The following is a 19,018-nucleotide window of genomic DNA, read 5'->3' as shown; positions in this document are numbered from 1 at the left end:
GCTGGTATCGCTGATGGGCACTAAAGGCACTGACTTTGGTTGTGATACTGGTGAAGATCACGGTGGCATGACCGGCATCGACCCAGATCTGTGATCAGATCTTTGAGGCCCCACCAGCCCTGTGGCAAGAGCTGACGGCGTTGAATCCGATGGGGCCCATTCTGACCCTGCTGGGCCCGAGGTCTCATCAGAGGGGTTGCTTGTTAAAAAATGCAGAGCATGGCCTTGTAGAATTCTTTGATTTGAGTGGGGGTTTCTCTGGCTCCAAGAAAGGGAGGGAGGCGGGAAGTCGACCCTGACTCCAGCTCCACAGAACCATGTCTGGAGCGCCAGTGTGCCTTACCTCCTTCGTCGATGGTTGACAATCCAGGTGAAGATAAAGTCTATTTGGACCTCTTCTTCTTGTGCCTCTTCCCCAAATGTCCCGATGGCCTCGAGTGAGACGAGTGGGCTCCAGGAGCAGTCCCTCACCCTCCTCTTCTTCAATCAGGACCGGGACCTCCGCGGAGTCTTGGATGGTGATGACTGATGGGCCGCAAGGAGCTTCAATGCCCACTCCCTCAATGTCTTTGGAGCCATAGCCCAACAGTCCGAGCACGACTTCGGATCATGGTCGTGCTCAAGACACCAAAGGCAGATGAGGTGTGGGTCGGTAACAGACATTGTGAAGCAATGGGCACCGCACGGCTTGAACCCTGTCTTCCTCGAAGACGTTCTCGCACACAATGGAAAAATATGTTTAATTTAACAAATAGTTGAGAAAAGCTCTATCAAAAAGGTGTAGCTCTTCCCGGACCGTCGCCTAACTGGTGCTTAACTGGCACGGAAAGAAAAGAACTGACATCTGCGCACCTAGGTGGTGCCAGTATAGGTGCTGCAACGTTATAACTAACACTACTCATGCCGACGATGTCATGTGGAGCTGAATGGAGCCACCCGACGGTGCGCGCAAGGGGTATTGCTCAGCAAAAGTTTCTGGATTCAGCCTGACGCCTGGGAAATTCAAAGGTTGGGAATCTGCTGCTATAAGTCTCTATCAGATATTAACATTAATATAACAATTTGTTAGGAGCATGTTAGGAACCAAAGAAACAGTGATTATTCAGAGTTTTGTCGATGGCTTTTTGGCCTGTCTTGTTTCAAGTCACCATCAGGACGGGATTACACATATCGGTTAACAATAGCTGCATGAAAAAAGAGGGAAATATGACAAAGAGTCAAGGAGAGGGTCTGAATTTGAAAGGAGGGGAGGATGAATGAAGGGTGGATGAGTAGCTACCTGATACTTGGTCTGGAAGCTTGTGGGGTGGGGGGTGGAAGCCAGGGATAGGCTCCAGGAGAATTTCTAGACAATGGAAAGAGAAGTGTAAGAGAGACATCAACTTATACATAAGAAATGGAGTCTTGGGAAATGCAAGGTCTCTCATGAGAGAACAATTCAACCTGCAAATCTGTGAGTGGGGAGTCTGTCAAGGTGTGCGATGGCTGCACCAATGGTTGGGTAGTCCGGCGGGGTGAGTGAAGGTTACACCAGCAGGGAGGACTCCTGTAAAGTAAAGATGAGATGAGTAGGGTGTGATAGGGGTAGTTTAGAGAACCGGTACACTTAAGAAAAACAAGATTGAGCTTACCAAGTGTTTAAAAGCCACGTGTGACCATGGTAAGAGGATGAAAATGAATATACGTCCAGGAACCAGTGTAGATATCTAGTGGTCAACCAAGGATATTAATTCGTAGTGATGCAGAATAACCGGAGAACCAAAGTCACAATGCTGGAAAAAACTGCGAGAGCGTTGCTGAGGCAGAAACCATAATTATATGAGAGACACGGCTCTCAGCCCCAAGGGAAGTGCCAAGGGAAACTTACCATGAACTGAAGCATACTTCTCTTGTTTCCCTCTTTTTCATACAGCTATTGTTAATCGATATGTGTAATCCTGTCCTTTATTCTCCTCTAGACCCCCATGTCCCCATTGCATACATTTGTTGAATAAAAGTTGTTATACCGCCATACCCTACGGTCTCCCATGTCATATGAGTATATAACTAGTTATGAAATATTTACACACTAAGTTTTGATCCGGGAGATCTTTATGGTCTTTTTATGACATGTCACACAATGTCATGCACTGAGAATATTTGTGTACACTTATGTTATTTTTATTCTATGTATAGCTAAACAGACTCAGCAATGTAATTCCCCCTGGTGTCCATATCAGTTAACACCCAAAAGACATTTTGGGAATTCCTGCAAGCAGCAACTTCTCTGCTATCCATGTTTAGCTTTTCTTTTTCATTTTGAACATGCATGCCCGCTGCCCAATTTCTTCATTTTAAGTGAAAATTTTAAATATCTCTGAAACATTTTACTACCTGAGGAAGAGTAGCATGAAATATCACATTTTATCTCAGTCACACTGCCACTAAAATGATGTTTTACATTTCTTTTTTAAACCAGCTACATGATCTAGTAACAAGTCTGTTGCCTTCTTCCACAATCCAAGTTCAGTAGCTGACAGATAAGTCAAGCTAATAGTGTGATATATTTATATGAAAAACTAATATTATCTTTTTTCAGGGAAATCATTTTTAAAAGGGAATGAAAACTAACTAAATGGGCTTTTTCTTTTTTCACCAGGAGAGGGAAAGCCTGACAACAATGCCTTACCATCCACAAGTGGAAGAATGTCTGCAGACTGGGACACAATTCTATCCTCCTCCAAGCTGCAGTGTCTGTGGTGTGGGAACTCTAGAGGAGTGAAGAGGAGGATAAGGAGGAAATTGTTAGACCCACACAGGATAACATCTCAAAGTAGATCTCAAAGATGGCCAGCACTCTCCCTCCTAGGCAACTGTTATGGATAACAAGTCCTCAGCAGAAGCTACAAAGCCTTTGATCCTTGTACCGACTAAGCAGCTCTCTCTTTATCCCTCCTGTCAGTTCTCAAGTATTCTAGTTGCCTGCCACTCTCCAACACATGTGCACATCCACTCTTCTGATTGTTATGAGAACCTTTCCCCATTCTACAATCTGCTTCCCACATCCTCCCAGATGTCAACTCTAAGTGTTGGGGATCGACATAGACAAACCTATTCCTTTGGGAGGACCAGTTTTTTTACATATAATAATATAGAGGGTGATGTTTGTCAAATTGAGACGAGCCCGAGTGCAACCCAAACTCCCCACGAATAACTGTTAAGATTGATGGAGAGACAGACCCATGTTTTTGAACAGGTTAAAATATCTCTCAAAGACACTGTAAAGTTACACCGGAATCACTTCTGTTTGTCAAGAGCAGAGTCAGCAAGGTCACAGTAGTAAAGTGCCTGTTTGTATGGTCACCCCCTTTGCTCCAATGCTGATGTTTATAACTCTTTTGCTCAGGTCCCATTGTCAGTGCTCTCTCCTTAACACTGTTATGTGCAAATTGGCAATCCCAATCAGCAAGGACTGTAACCCCCTTATAAGTCCCTAGTATATGGTGCCAGTGGTACCCAGGGCAACAGTGGTAAAGGGGTCACCAGGGCTTGCAGCATTTTTTGTGCCACTCTGATGGACCTAAATGAACTACTGACAGCAGGCCTGCCATTGCAGACTGTAAGAGCAGTGCAAACTGTTCAAACTCAACTGTACCCTCACCATGTGTGGTAAAGTCAGTGGACTGTCTTTGATATATGCCAGTCACTCCTAAGGAAGGTCTCCTAAAGCCCAGGAGACAGGGTGTGTTATAGCAAATGTACCGGCACCCAGGCAAACCCGAGGTCGGCAGCTCCTTTTTGGTACCACCTAAATATGTCATGTGTGGCATCAAACAACATGCCTTCTCACCCCTGGTATGAACCTCATGTCCGGGATGAAGTGGCATGCACTCAGGTGGCCACTGTTGTGGTTGCCCACCTAGTTGCCCTGGCCACTCTGAGCTCTGGATGGCAAGCCTGCACTTCTCATGCGTTCTGCCATTAAAACAGGATTTGGCCTCTTGCCAGACAGTGTGATCTGTCCCAGGAGTCAGAAAAAAAGGCCTGGGCAGGAAGGATGTCAGACCTCCTCCCTTTCAGACAGGCTAGAGATGTGACACATCAAGCAGGTGAGCTTCGAGGTGTGCACTGCTCTGATATGCATCAGGTCTGACTCCCAGAAAAGGGAACAGTCCTCCCCTATCCACATTTGCACCAGGTAGGACATGAAATTAGATAGCAAAGAAGTATATACCCCCAGAAGGCTAGACACATTTCCAGGGTGGGCAGTGTGATTTGTACACTGGAAGAAGAGTTCTGTCATTTTTAAAAATAGCAGATTAGATGATTCTGGGTAGAAAAGGTGACCCACACCCACAGGTGTGTTTATCTCAAGGGCGGACTAGTTGGCAGGACTAGCAGCCCATTAGCTACTTGCTCTCAAACCCCTAACTCCCCTAAATCTGGTATTTAAGGAACACTCCTGACACCAGAACTTCAGTTCTGAACAAGCTGCATCAAAGAGGACAGAAGAAGAGCCCTGTGTCTGCGACAACAGGAATTGCACAGAACAAAAGAGGGATACCCTGAACCTGTGGCAATGCTCCTGGAACGGCCTGATTGAGACTCGTCCTAGGCTATCTCTTGGTTCCCCCAGAAAGACGGATGCCTGTGGAAGCCTGAAGCACCCTCAGACTCCCCTGGACTAGTGGCACTAGTCCCCTGCAAACTGCAGGTATAACAGCGCTCTGGATCTGAAGAATCACTGCCCATCGGTTTGTGGATTGTCCAAAACCAGATTGGCTACTACAGCTACCATATTCCCCGGGACCCCCAGACGTCGAGGCATCTTTCTGCTCCAGTTACTGCTGCCAAGGCTTGTTGGTTATAAGTCCAGCAATCAACCCATTTATTCGACCCTGCACCTTCAACTGACTTTAGTAACGACTCCATGGTTGTGTTTTTGCATCTTTTTCCTAGCAGCACTGTTTCAGCAGTAAAAGTAGTTCTCCTGTGGCTCAGATTCAGCACCAGGAACGGGAAGGACAGCTCTGCACCCAGGCTTCACGGGCTAGGTAAAATTGAGTGGACTCTTGTGGCTGGGTCCTGGCACCCACATCATCTTTAGCCTGCACAGGTATCACGCAACACAACCTGAAAGTGACCGATTGTCAGTAGTTGTTTTGCCCATTTGGCAGAATGATTAAGTTTCACTCTATTATTTTGCACTGATTTTATATTGCTTGAAAAATCTGAAACTCAGTGTATATGTCTGTTATTCTGTTTATTTTGGTGTCTAAATTTAGATAAAAATACACTCTATTTTTATAAATTGGTGTTGGATTTCTCTCCAGTCATGTCCATTACTTATCCTTCATGTTGGTATGCTGAAATGCTTAACACGTGTTCAAGTAAAGCCTGACAGTTCTCTGCCACACTATCAGCACTGAGCTAAGGAGTTATCAGTGTGACTCCAAAGACCATCTTTGAGGTTTGTGACAGTATTGCATGGTGAAGCCTCAATCAATCAATCAATCAATCAATCAATCAGTCATTTGTAATGCATACTACATACCCGCGAGGGTCTCAAGTCGCTGGGAAGGCCGCTACTGATCGAAGAGCCAGGTCTTGAGCATCCTCCTGAAGGTCAGCAGGTCTTTGGTCTGGTCTTGGGTCTGTCGTAGGCTCAGGGGGAGGGTGTTCCATGTTTTGGCGGCGAGCTGGGAGAAGGATCTCCCGCCGGTTGTTGTTCTTCGGATGCGCAGGACAGTGGCTAGTGAGAGGTCAGCAGAGCGTAGCTGGCGGTTGGGGATGTAGAAGGAGAGCCATCTGTTGAGGTGGGCTGGGCCGGTCTTGTGGAGTGCCTTGTGTGCTTGGATGAGGAGCTTGAAGGATATCCTCTTGTTGACGGGGAGCCAGTGCAGGTCTCTCAGGTGGGGGATGATGTGGCTGTGGCGCGGTACGTCAAGGATCAGTCATGTCAAGGCATTTTGGATGCATTGTAGTGGTCTGATGAGCTTGGTCGGGGCTCCCGCGTAGAGGGCATTTCCGTAGTCGAGTCTGCTGCTGGTGACACCCTGGGTGACTGGCTTTCTTGTATCTGTCGGGATCCATCTGTAGATCTTGCAGAGCATGTGGAGGGTGTTGAAGTAGGAGGAGGAGATGGCCTTGACCTGCTTGGTCATTGAGAGTGTTGAGTCAAGGATGATTCCCAGGTTGCATGCATTGTTGGTGGGTGTGGGGCTGCTCCCAGTGCCGTCAGCCACCAGGAGTCATCCCAGGCTGAAGGGTTGGCGCTGAGGATGAGGACCTCCATCTTGTCCAAGTTCAGCTTCAGACAGCTTATCTTCATCCAGTCGGCGACGGCCTTCATGCCTTCGTGGAGGTTGGCTTTGGCAGTGATGGGGTCCTTGGTGAGGTAGAGGATCATTTGAGTGTCGTCTGCATAGGAGATTATGTTGAGGTTGTGGTGTCGGGCGACGCGTGCGAGCGGAGCCAAGTAAATGTTGATCAGTGTTCGGCTGAGGGAGGATCCCTGGGGTACGCCGCAGATGAACTCGGAGGCTTTGGACTGGAATGGGGGGAGGCGGAATCTCTGGGTTCTGCTGGAGAGGAAGGAGGTATTCCATTCCAGAGCCTTGTTTCGGATCCCTGCGGCGTGGAGGCGTGCACGTAGTGTGCAGTGGCAGCCGGTGTCGAAAGCGGTGGAAAGGTCTAGGAGGATGAGTGCCTCCGTCTCGCCGTTGTCCAGTAGGGTCCTGATGTCGTCGGTGGTTGCGATGAGGGCTGTGGTTTCTGTGGAATCCTGACTGGGAAGAGTCCAGGATTCTGTTTTCTTCGAGGTATCGGGTTAGCTGCCTGTTGACAATTTTCTCGATGACCTTGGCCGGGAAGGGGAGCAGAGAGATGGGCTGGAAGTTCTTGAGGTCTTTTGGGTCTGCCTTGGATTTTTTCTGTAGGGCGTTGATCTCCGTGTGTTTCCAGCTTTCTGGGAAGGTCGCGGTCTCGAAGGAGAGATTGATGACGTTGCGCAGGTGGGGTGTAATGGCGCTGCTTGCTTTATTGAAGACGTGGTGCGGGAAGGGATCTGACGGAGAGCCGGAGTGGATTGTGCTCATGGTCTTGAGGGTGTTATTGATGCTCATGTTGGCCCAGGCTAGCAGGGGGTCGTGGTCGATGGTGTGCGGAGGGTCTGTTGTGTTGCTGTCTGTTGGGTCTGTCTGGGTGTTGAAGCTGTCGTGGATGTCTGCTATCTTGCGGTGAAAGAAGGTGGCGAGGGAGTCGCACAGGGCTTGCGACAGCGGGATGTCATTGGTGTTGGAGCTAGGGTTGGAGAGTTCCTTCACGATGTTGAAGAGCTCCTTGCTATTGTGTGCATTGTTGTCTAGGCGGTCTTAGAACGAGGTTCTCTTGGCAGCCCTGATGAGGTGGTGGTGGTTGCAGATGGCGTCCTTGTGTGCTGCGCGGTTGTCCGGAGTTTGTTCGCTGTGCCATTTCTTCTCTAGTTTCCAGCAGGCTTGCTTGGAGGCTAGGAGTTCAAGGGTGAACCAGTTGGCCCTCTTTCTGGTGTCTCTATAGGGGGGTTTCTTCAGCGGGCGAGGGTGTTGGTGTAGTCCTCGATCCAGCGTCTGAGGCTGTGGGCAGCGTCATCGGTGTTGGAGGGTTTGGTGGGTGGGCTGAGAGCGAGGTTTGCATGTAGTTGGTGTTCGGTGATTTGCTCCAGTAGCAGCGGGGGATCTGTTGGGTGCGGTGGTGTGCGGTGGGTTTCTGGAAGGTGAAGTGGATGCAGCGGTGGTAGGTCCAGAGGAGTTCGGTGGTATGGCTGACGGAGACGTGCGGACTTGAGGAGAAGACAGGGTCAAGCATGTGGCTGGTGGAGTGGGTGGGCGTTGTGACAAGTTGCTTTAGTCCGCGGTTGGTGAGGTTATTGATCAGGGTCGTGGAGTTGTTGTTGTTGTTATTCTCAAGGTGAAAGTTCAGGTCTCCGAGGAGGATGTAGTTGGTGTAGGTCAGGGCATGCGTGCTAATGAAGTCGGCGATGGAGTCGCTGATCTGGGGGCAGTGGCCGGCGGGCGGTAGATGAGGGTGCATCTGGGGGTGAATTAGGGGTCTGTGTGGATCTGGAAGTGCATGTGTTCGGCGGTGCTGGGCGCGTTGTCGGGGCTAGTCGAGACCCTGATGCTGTTCTTGTGGATGATGCCGATTCCTCCTCCGATTCCGTTGGTGCGGTGTCTGCGGGTGATCTTGTAGCCATCTGGGATGGCTATGGCGATGTCGTGTGCAGAGGAGTCAATCAACCAGGTCTCTGTCAGGAATGCGGAGATGTTGTGTTTAGCAAGTTCCAAAGCCTAATCAGGATCACCACATAATAATCCACCTCCCTACATTAGTGTAGCAGTGGTGAAGATCCTGAACCTGTGTTTCGCAATACCACTTGGTCATAAGTAATTTTGCAGGAGAATTCCACTTAATTGACTGTAATGTAAAAAATATATTTGTCCAGAATGTTTTTGATTTTCTATTTTATCCGATTGTGAGGGCCCTGTAAAGACCCACATTCCACTAGTACATTGAAAGACTTAGGTGAGTTTGGGTTTCCTCATTTTTAAACAGGTCCCAGCGTCCAAGTAAAAAGTTAGGCACAATGGAGGCCGGTAAAGTTCTCAACTTGTCAGTCATCCTAGCCTTGATGATCAGTGATCTGAGGGTTATGTGCAAAGCAAGGGGCATTAACTATGGAGTTATAGCTAACAAGGAGGAACTTGAAAAATCTCTCAGCTCCTATGAGAAAGAGAGGTTAGAGAAGGAGGGCCATTCCTCAGAAGAAGGCCCTGAGGAGGATGAGGATGAAGCCCTAGCCCAAAGTGATCATGTTGGGGAAGAAGGTGAAGACCTCAACTCTCCACCCTTTCCCCTTCACAGGTGGAAAGTAACAGGACTCATTCTAGAAAAACCCCAATGGTAAGATGGTAGGAACCCTGGCGTTGAGGAAGAGCTTGACCTACTATCCAGGGGGGACAAAAAGCTTGAACCTGAGGAGAGGAGACTAGCCCTTGGGGAAAAAAGGGTTAAGGTGGGCTTGAAGCCTAGAGATGAGACAGTAATACTAAAACATACCAGGGAGATGGAAGAATCCTTTGACTCTAAAATCCCAAAAGGGATTGCCCCCAAGTTTAGTCATGGTGATGACATTGATAAGTGGTTTGCAGCCTTTAAGAGGTCCTACAAAAGGAGAAAAGTATGTCGCAAACTTAGGGGCTCTCTACCTTGGGAGTTATTCTTAGTAAAGGGCAGTGATAGGCAAATGATCACAAATGATGAGGTAGCTGAGTCCTATCAACATATAAAGGAGACCTTGTAGAATTTTTGGCTCACTACTGAGAAAAACAGATTGAACTTTAGGGACACCTGTGAAGGTAAAAAACAGACAAGGGTAGACTTTGTGGACTCTTCGTTCATAGTACTAGAAAGTTGGATAAAAGGCAATGAGGGGAACACTTATGATGATCTGTATAATTTAATTACAATGAGCACATTTTAATTAACTATACCACAGAGAAATTGCATCAGCATTTGGTGGATTCCAAGTTGTCTTCTCCCAGCTGGGGAGGTCAGCTAAGAAATGGGTGATAAGCAGGGTGTCCAGGAAGACCTATGGTAGGAGTGACCACAAGAAAGATTCTCTGACTTTCTCAGCAGGAGAAGGAGGTGAGCAGCAAACAAGATAAAAGGATGGATTTCTCTCTCAAAGTTCTTCTCAGGAGGGTGGGACCCAAGACTTTTCCCAGACCAAAGGCAAAGGGAATCAGGGTAAAAACTGGGATCCAGCAAAACCTTCTGGGTTTTGTCATGACTGTCACCAGGTAGGTCATAAGAAAGGAGATGCAGCATGCTCCAAACAGTCCCCAAGGGGTGGTCAATCTAAGGGTTAGGTTGGCATAGGAGTGGGGATGAGAGTTTTCTTTGGAGAAATCAGAGGATACAAGGATAGTTATCAATTAATAATGGGGGAGAGAGAAAACCACAATGGTCTGAATGCCAAAGTCTTGGAGACTTTTTCTTTGGAGACCTTCAACCACACGGCCACAATTTGCAGTGTATATAATCTCCGCTAAGTGTGGCTGGGCAGTTCGGCCCGGACTGTTCCCATGAGGAACAGGGTCATGACTAAATTGCAAATGGGTGGGTCTGAACTTGGGTGGCGAAGTGAGTTAAAGAACGATGATGGATTCAACCAAGATCTGTGACTGAGGGTGAGTGTCTGAAAAGTTTCATCGCTCCATCCATCAACTCCTTGTGTTTGCTTTGTTTGCCCTATGTTGGCAGGGTATGCCCAGACATGGGTCCCTTGCTCACTTTGTCACTGGATTCAAGCTAGCCTGGCTGATGAGGGGTGTAACCGGTCCCAGGATGCTTATTTCTAGTCCAGAGAAGACCTTGATTGGTAGTTGAGCCTGAACTGTTCCCATGAGAAACAAGGTCAAGACTGATTTGATTGTGGCTGGGTCTGAACTGGGGTGGCAAAGTGAGCTAAATAATGATAATGGATTAAACCCAGATCTGTGACTGTGGGAGAGTGCCTGAAAAGATTCAGCGCTCCATCCATCATCTCCTTGTGTTTGCTTTTTTCACCCTAAGATGGCAGAGTAGGCCTGATGTGGGTCCCTTGCTCATTTTGCCTCTGGATTCAAGCTAGCCTGGCTGATGAGGATTGTTACCCCAGAACCTGTCCCAGGATGCTTGTTTTTGGTCCACGAAAGACCTGGCTTGGCAGTTCGGGCTGGACTGTTCCCATGAGGAAAAGGGTCAAGACTGATTTGTATATGACTGTGTCTGAACAGGGTTGGTGAAGTGAGCTAAAGAACGATGATGGATTCAACCCAGATCTGTGACTAGGGGTGAGTGTCTGAAAGGTTCAGGGATCTGTCCAACATCTCCTTGTGTTTGCTTTGTTCACCCTAAGCTGGTAGGGTATGCCCAGACATGGGTTCCTTGCTTACTTTGCCACTGGATTCAAGCTAATCTGGCTGATGATGTGTGTTTCCCAGAAACTGGTCCCAAGAGGCTTCTTTCTTGTCTAGGGGAAGACCTGGCTTGGCTGTTATGGCTGGCCTGTTCATATGACCAACAGGGTTAAGACTGATTCGTAGGCCGAGATCCGTGGCTTAGTGGAGTTTTGTCCTTTTTCACTTTTTCAAAATGCGTGTTCGCAAGATATTTCTCCCCGAGCACACAAACAGCATTTGCGAAGTGGAGTGGAAAAAAGCATCTCGAATGGGCGGAACAAGCAATTTTGCGTGTTCGCTGAACTTATGCGTGCTCACAGAGATTTTCTACCTTTTCACAGAGCTTTGCGTAGCGCGACTACGAAAATTTCCCCACCCCCACTGATTTGCATATGGCTGGGACTGAACTGGGGTGGCAAAGTGAGCTAAAGAACCATGATGGATTCAAACTAGATCTATGACTGGGGGTGAGTGTCTGGAAAGTTTTAGAGCACCGTCCATCATCTCATTGTGTTTGTTTGGTGAATAGTGTCATCATCGGGCTTGTCACTTGAGTGTTCACTTCTCCAAGTGACTTAGTGACCTCCACTAGGAGGGAGACTGTCTGGATGGTGACAGTGGTAAGTCAATTAAAATGATTTCCTATTTTGTAGGTAAATCTTTATTCAGGAAAAAATAAATAATATAGGGATAGGTCTAAAAACAGAAGCATTGTTAGATGGAGAAGTCACTGATCCACAATACATAGTGGTCGGATCGACATGTTTCAGCCTGGACTAACCCTTCAGGGTATATGGCCTTTGTCAGGACCAAAAGCATAGGGACCCTACTCAGTAGGGCTTACCCAAAAGTAAGGTTAGTGGGTGGATTCACTCACCCATCTTCATCTTGGAGCACACTTTGCTAAAGATGGAACCTGGTTACAGGCTCCGTCTCTAGGCATATAACTTGGAGGGAAAAAATAAAATAAAATGATAATACTGAATATGGTTAGTTCCCGCTTCATCCAGTGTGGCACTTGAAATAACCATTCAAATAACCAGTAAGCAGCAGGATCACTGGTTATGGCGTGGTGATTTGTACACACAAATGTATAGGTGAAAATAAATAGTGGTCAGGGGTCAAGGACACTGCTTTGAACTTTCTCTTGGCAAAAGTGCATTCATAACTATGGGGCAAAGTAAAGAAATCTCTCTAGTTTCTTAAAACTTGTATAATGAGGAGATGGTACTGTTATACTGGACCATGTTTGTGATTCTTAAAGGAAAAGAAGATTATGCAAAGGGGTGAATTATTAGTAAAACAAACTTAGGCATAAGGCAAAGCATAGCACTCTCTCTAGTTTCTTAAACCTATACAATGAGGTAAAGGTACTGTAGTATGAGCCCAATTTTGTGTATATAAAATGGGCTAATGAAGAGGAGTGTGATGTCAGTGGTATTCACAGGATGGACTTGGAAGATGGGCTTCTGTACACTGAGGCCAGGGACCCCAAACTAGGGGCAGTCAAGAGAGTGGTGTTCCCCCAAATGTACAGAGAGTTCCTTCTGGCTGTAGCCCATGATAGACCCTTAGATGACATATGTGTGACCTCTCAAGTCAGAAGCAAGACAAGCCCACTTAATTTCAGTTGTAGGGATTCAGACTCCCTTTAAGAGGGTAGGGATTGACGTTGTTGCCATTGACCATCAAACTACATCTGGGAACAGGTTTGTTCTAATGGTAGTGGGCCATGCCCCTAGGCACCCAAAAGCAGTTCACCTCAGGCTTGTCACTGCCCCAGCAGTGGCAAAGGCCCTTCTTGGCATCTTCACCAGAGGTGGGCTTCCTAAAGAAGTAGTCTCTGATGGAGGGTAAATTTAATGTCTTCACATCTAAATGTAAACGATTGTTTATTCATAAATACATTCCATGAGGTAATGTTTGTCTAATTTTTTTATAAATGACAAAAAATAACAAAAAACACAATTAAAAACCTAGTATTTGAATAAATTAGAGTAAAGAATTGTATGTCATATTTTTCTCATACATAAGAACCCATACACAATCAAAAAACATCATGCTATATTCTCATTTACAGTTCCAGACCATGCCACCAAGGAAGAACAAGATATAATTAAAAAAATCAACTTAAGTAGGCTTACTATTATTGATTTATATCATCAGCTGGTGCCAGATCTTCTGCTTTACAAGAGGAAACCTACATCAATAACACCAATAGTGAAAATACTGGCAGTTCTACATTTCGTGGCTCCAGGAGCATTCCATTACACTGTTGCAGTATGTGGTGGAATGTCACAACCAAGTTTCAGTGGTGTGCTACAAGCAGTTCTTTCTTCAATGACGTCAATAGCTTCATACAGTTACCATGAACTGTGGATTTTGATATGTGAAGAGAAATTTGTATGCTATGGGTCACTACCACATGTGGTTAGAGCACTGTAAGGAGCACATATTGCCTTGGTGGCAACAATCAACAGAAAACAATTCTAATGAAATCTTTAAAAATACAATTCACTAGCCCTAAAATGATTTTTGCAATTTTTATAATCCTCATAAATAACTCAGCCTAGATTATATCACTCCCCTGGATTAGTAAAACGAGGAAATAACAAGGAATGAGGTTGCTCAACAGGTTTCCACAAAGTAGTTTGTTTCTCATAATAAACAATGCTTTTTTAACTTTTTTTTTTAATACTTGTGATTGAGTTTTCAAAATTGTGTTACATCAATACTAACAAATAAAAGGTCACCATTTGTTTCTCTATGTTTTGTATCCATACAGGTCAACTCCCATCAGAAGAAGTAGACATGGAAGGCCATCGCCAAGAAGGTGAGAACCCTGGGGGTCTACACGCAGTGCAGCATTCAGTGCAGAAAGAGATAGGAGGACCTACAATGCTGGACCAAGAATTCAGCAGAAGTCCAGCTTGGCCAGTCCTCCCAACATTCAAAGCATGTGTGCCACTCCCTGACCCCCTAATGCCCCACATGCTTGGGGTAACCTTTCCCCTACTTGATGGGACATTTAGAGCAAGACAGCTGGATGAAGTAGGTAAGTTTTTTTTTTTAGTTTTTCATTTTAAGTAGCTATTTTCTGTTACAGCAACAAATGTTGGTATCAACATAAAGGATGAAAAATGACCAACGTAAAAGGTGTGTCATGATCTGTTTTTATATAAATTTGTGGAAAATTATACCAATATATTTCTGATCACTTTCAGAGAAATGTTTTGTTCAGACACATGTGTGCCTAAAAAATATGTAAACATGTTTGGTGTTATGAGAGACAGTTGTACCAAACAGGCCAATATTTGTACTTGTGTCAGGTGTGAAGCTCCATCACATTTGTGAAGGATGTTACCCCTATTACAAGTGACATACCATAAAATGCACTAATTATACAGTAGATGTTCCAAATATCACATTTCTCAGTTAGTTTTATAAACAAACTATAGTAAGCATGTGAGTAAAAATGGCTAGAAACATAAGAGTAAATGGTACATTTTTTATTAAAAACAATCTATACTACTATTATAAAGGAAGAACTTTGGGGCTTTGAGGCGGGTAAACTCAGGAACCACAGCGCCAATCCACACACCTGATACATCGTTGTAATCCTCAGGGTGTGCAGAAGGACATAGGGTATATAAATAAAAATAAATACGTTATTTAAAAAATATAAGTTTGAAAAAAGTAGTCCCTTCAAAGTAGCGCCGGCCGCGACGTGCGTGCTTACACCTGGAGCGCCGTACCTGAGCGCGAGGAGCGGCGGAGATCAGCGCGGGGAGGAGCGGCGGATATCAGCGCGGGGAGGAGCAGTGACGAGCGGAGAAGCAGCGGACATGAGCGGGGGACAGGCGGTGAGGATCGGCGAGCAGGCAGTGAGGAGCGGCGGCGGGGAGGAGCGGTGAGCAGCGGATGAGGTAGGGCGCAAAGTAAGCAGTGAGCAAAGCAAACGTGAGGGAGGAGCGGTGACGGAGAGGAGCGGCAAGCGAGCCACAGGTACCAAACAGAAAAAGAAACGTGTGCAGGTTACAAAAGCGTACAAGTGGAGCGGTCAACTAAAAGTTAAAATGACAATCGGGAGAAGGTAGCAAACGGGGCATCACAGGAGGAAAAAGTGACGTGGACAGTGACATGGGCATGTACCAAACGGGGCATTACAGAAGGAAAAAGAAACGTTTGCAGGTTACAAAAGCGTACAAAGTGGAGCGGTCAGACTAAAGCTAAAATGGCAATCGGGAGAAGGTACCAAACGGGGCATTACAGGAGGAAAAAGAAACGTGTGCAGGTTAAAAAAGCGTACAAATTGGAGCGGTCAGCTTAAAGCTAAAATGACAATCGGGAGAAGGTACCAAACGGGGCATTACAGGAGGAAAAAGTGACGTGGGCAGCTTAAAAAAGTAACAAAGTAAACATAGAGGCATAATACTGCACAACGTCCGGGCGGGCGGGGACCCTGAGCCATGATTGCTCCCGGACAACGTTGGGAGGGGCTGCTAGTACAATTATATTTTAATAAAAATTACAATTTAATTTATGTTACAATGACAGATTTGCATTGTGTTTTACTCATTCGCAAATGGGTATGTAAGCCAGTCTGTTTATTGAAAAATAGTTTTGATATATTTAAAATAAACAGGCAGGAATGAATAACGAATTCCCAAAAACATTACTTTTATGTCCTTTGTTATGTCCAGATGATAAATCAATGATGAACAAAAATAGATGACTTAAAGGGACTTTTACAGATAGAATGTTCCTTCACATATATGTTGGAGTATATCATACGCAAAACTCAAAATCAGGCACAAATATTAACTCATTAGGAAATATTTGAAATGCATCAAAGTTAACTTTATTTATTATGTAAATTGCAATTTGATTTTATTTTAAATAAAAAAAAATATATATATATATATGAATACATATATATATATACTAAAAAAAACATAGGTTTCACATCAGTTATAGTTAGCTGGAAATTTAACTGACATAAAACCATTGAAATTCCACGTTATAGTTAGTTGGACTCACTATAACTTGCGCGTGTAATGCACTGCTGATGACGTCACATATTACATCACTCATGACATGGTCAGTGACATCACTCATGACATCACTGATGACACCATCCAGTGAATGTGTGGCTTTCTGAAAAATAAATATATTTTATATATGTATATGTAAAGGTCGATGGAACAATAAATGTTTAAATAAGTGTGTAAATGGATGTTTTTTTAAAAAAAAATGATTGGTTAACTGGCTTATTAAGTGTATCTTAGTGAATACATATATTAACGATTAATGTTTAAATATTTAAATATATGTATCAGTGTTTCACTTTGTGTATAAATGGCTGCATGGGTTGGTGAGTAGCTACATATGTGTGTATATAGATTATTAGATGTTTTTTTAGTATCAGTATGAGTGTCTGTATGGTTTGGTGGGAGTGTTACTTAGCACATAGATGCATCAATGACTGACTCACTGTTTGTATGTTTTTTGAAGACGGCATATGTGCAGGACTGTATGGGTGGATTAGTGTGTATATGCGTGTGTTAGTGAGTGAATGACTGTCTCATTAGTGTCTTTATCAGTAACTACATATGTTTTAATCTAGTGTATGTGAGTATTGATGTATATGAGTGAGTATATGTGAGAGTGAGAGATTGAAAGAGTTCATGTTTAAATAATTATGTGTTTCTATAAGTGATTGTTTAAGAGAGTAAGTATATGTAAGTTTCCTTAGAAGTAAGGTGGTAGTGTGTGTATAGCTGTATATGCAAATAAATGGATGTTCAATAGTTTATTTGCATGTGTGAGTATGTGTGTGAGTAACTTTTGGATGACTGTCGGTGTGTAACAGGATGTATAGGTGTATCACTACATATGATGAGTGTATATATGTATGAGTGACTATATAGAACTGTTGGTGAATGAGTGAATGTGTATATAGATGGTGGAATTATTGAATTGGTTGTTGTAACTGGTATGGGTATCTCCATTTTAAAAAAAAAATTAATTTGTATTTTTCAATATGTGTTTCATGGGTTACATTACAGTGAAAGGAGGTCTGTCACTCTGCCACAAGGATGATGTCATGAGTGATGTCATGAGTGATGTCACTGACCATGTCATGAGTGATGTAATATGTGACGTCATCAGCAGTGCATTACACGCGCAAGTTATAGTGAGTCCAACTAACTATAACGTGGAATTTCAATGGTTTTATGTCCGTAAAATTTCCAGCTAACTATAACTGATGTGAAACCTATGGTTTTTTTAGTGAATTTAATAGGTTTTTTAAATGCTAATTCCTAACTATAACTGGTGTGAAACCTATGGTTTTTTCAGTGAATTTCATTGGTTTTTTAAATGCTAATTCCTAACTATAACTGGTCTGAAACCTACGTTTTTTTCAGTGAATTTCATAGGTTTTTTTAATGCTAATTCCTAACTATAAGTCTCACTTTATAAGTAAGACTGTTAGCGCTCTAGTTGTTTAGAACACTCTGATACATTCTGTCATTGGGCTACAGTTGGGCTATATTTGAGCTATATTTTTTTTTTGTCTCTTGTGGCCATCTTTGGTCTACATTGGGCTACATTGGGCTACATTTGGGCTACATTTTGGCTCTAACATATATAAAGCCCAATGTAGCACAATACATATTTTTCCAAAGTTAATTTTCGTAAAAAGCACTTCAGAATAGGCCTACCTGTCCCTACAATTTTCCCAATTTTTTTTTTTGGGGAGCGCTCCCGGTGCTTGCCCCGGACAGCGCCCCGAAAAGCATACTTCTATAAAGCGCCCCGGGGCGCGCTCCGGGGAGCGTCCTAAGAGCGCCAATATCGCGAACGAAAACATGATCGTGACGTATCGCGTAGCCGCGTACGCGTGATAGGCACGGCGTAAGCGCACCCGGAAGCACTCGAGCAAATACGATTGCGCAACGTAGGCGTCTGACACGCTTACGTGGCGCGCTCCTCAGCGCGCACCTGGCCGCGCCCCGGGGCGCGTCGCGTAAGCGCGTCGGGTCATGTGACCAGAAAATAACACTTTTCATTGGTTCATAACAGTTTTGGTTTCATAATGATGAAGCCCATGGTCATGTGACCTGTAAATAACACTTTTCATTGGTTCAATAATTATTTTTTTCTAAATTTAGAGAAACCCACCCATTTTTCTCACTATTGATTTGCACTTGGAGAGAGCAAGAGGTGTTTTGTGAATTTTCAACTCATTACTTTCCTGATCTACAGCAATGGCTGCAAGGGAGTCATCCAGCAGTGATTCAGATGGATTTGTGCAAGAGGACCCTCCTCACCAGAAAACAAAGAACCACTTCATCTGGAAGTTTTATGACATCCCTGAAGGACAAAAAAAAGTTAATGCAAGTAAAGTAACTTGTAAAATATGTGGAAGTATTTTATCCAGAGGCAATCCTCTAAAAAAATACAGCTTTGGAAATGCCAATTTAATTAGGCATGTCAAAAGAAGACACCCAAAAAATGATTCCAGGGAGCGTGTCAGGGAGCTGGCAGAGAAGGCACGAAGAGATGGCAGCAGCACCTCCACTGGTGGAGCAACACCTTCAGGTTCAACACGTGCAAGAATGGTCCCTAACGTCCAGCCGGTTTTTGCAGGCATAAAATTTTTATGCGTGGACTGTGACGAACTACTCTGTTATGGGGAGCAGAGCGTTGAACTTATTGCAATAAAGAGACAGGAACACCGATGCTCTCCCCGTCCCTAAATTTTCTCATTTTTTCTGCTCCTGTTGAGCATTTTTTGAATCCCTGTTTTTGTTTTTCCCCTGTAAAAAATCCCCCAAAAATATAAAATCATTTCAAAAAGTATAAAAAAATATAAAACAAAAAAACAAAAAAAAAGTTCTTTTCAGAACTACCTCCAATTTATTAAAAAATGCTATTTTGTTTTTAAAAAGTGTCATTCTTTTTCTCAATCGTACGCTCCCCTGTCCCCTCCCCGGTGCGCGTACCGGGCACTCCCCCCGAGCAAATCAAAAAAAAAAAAAATTTTTGTT

This window comes from Lissotriton vulgaris, chromosome 4_1 (assembly GCF_964263255.1).
Source record: "Lissotriton vulgaris chromosome 4_1, aLisVul1.2, whole genome shotgun sequence".
Classification (NCBI taxonomy): Eukaryota; Metazoa; Chordata; class Amphibia; order Caudata; family Salamandridae; genus Lissotriton; species Lissotriton vulgaris.
This window is presented reverse-complemented; position numbering follows the sequence as displayed.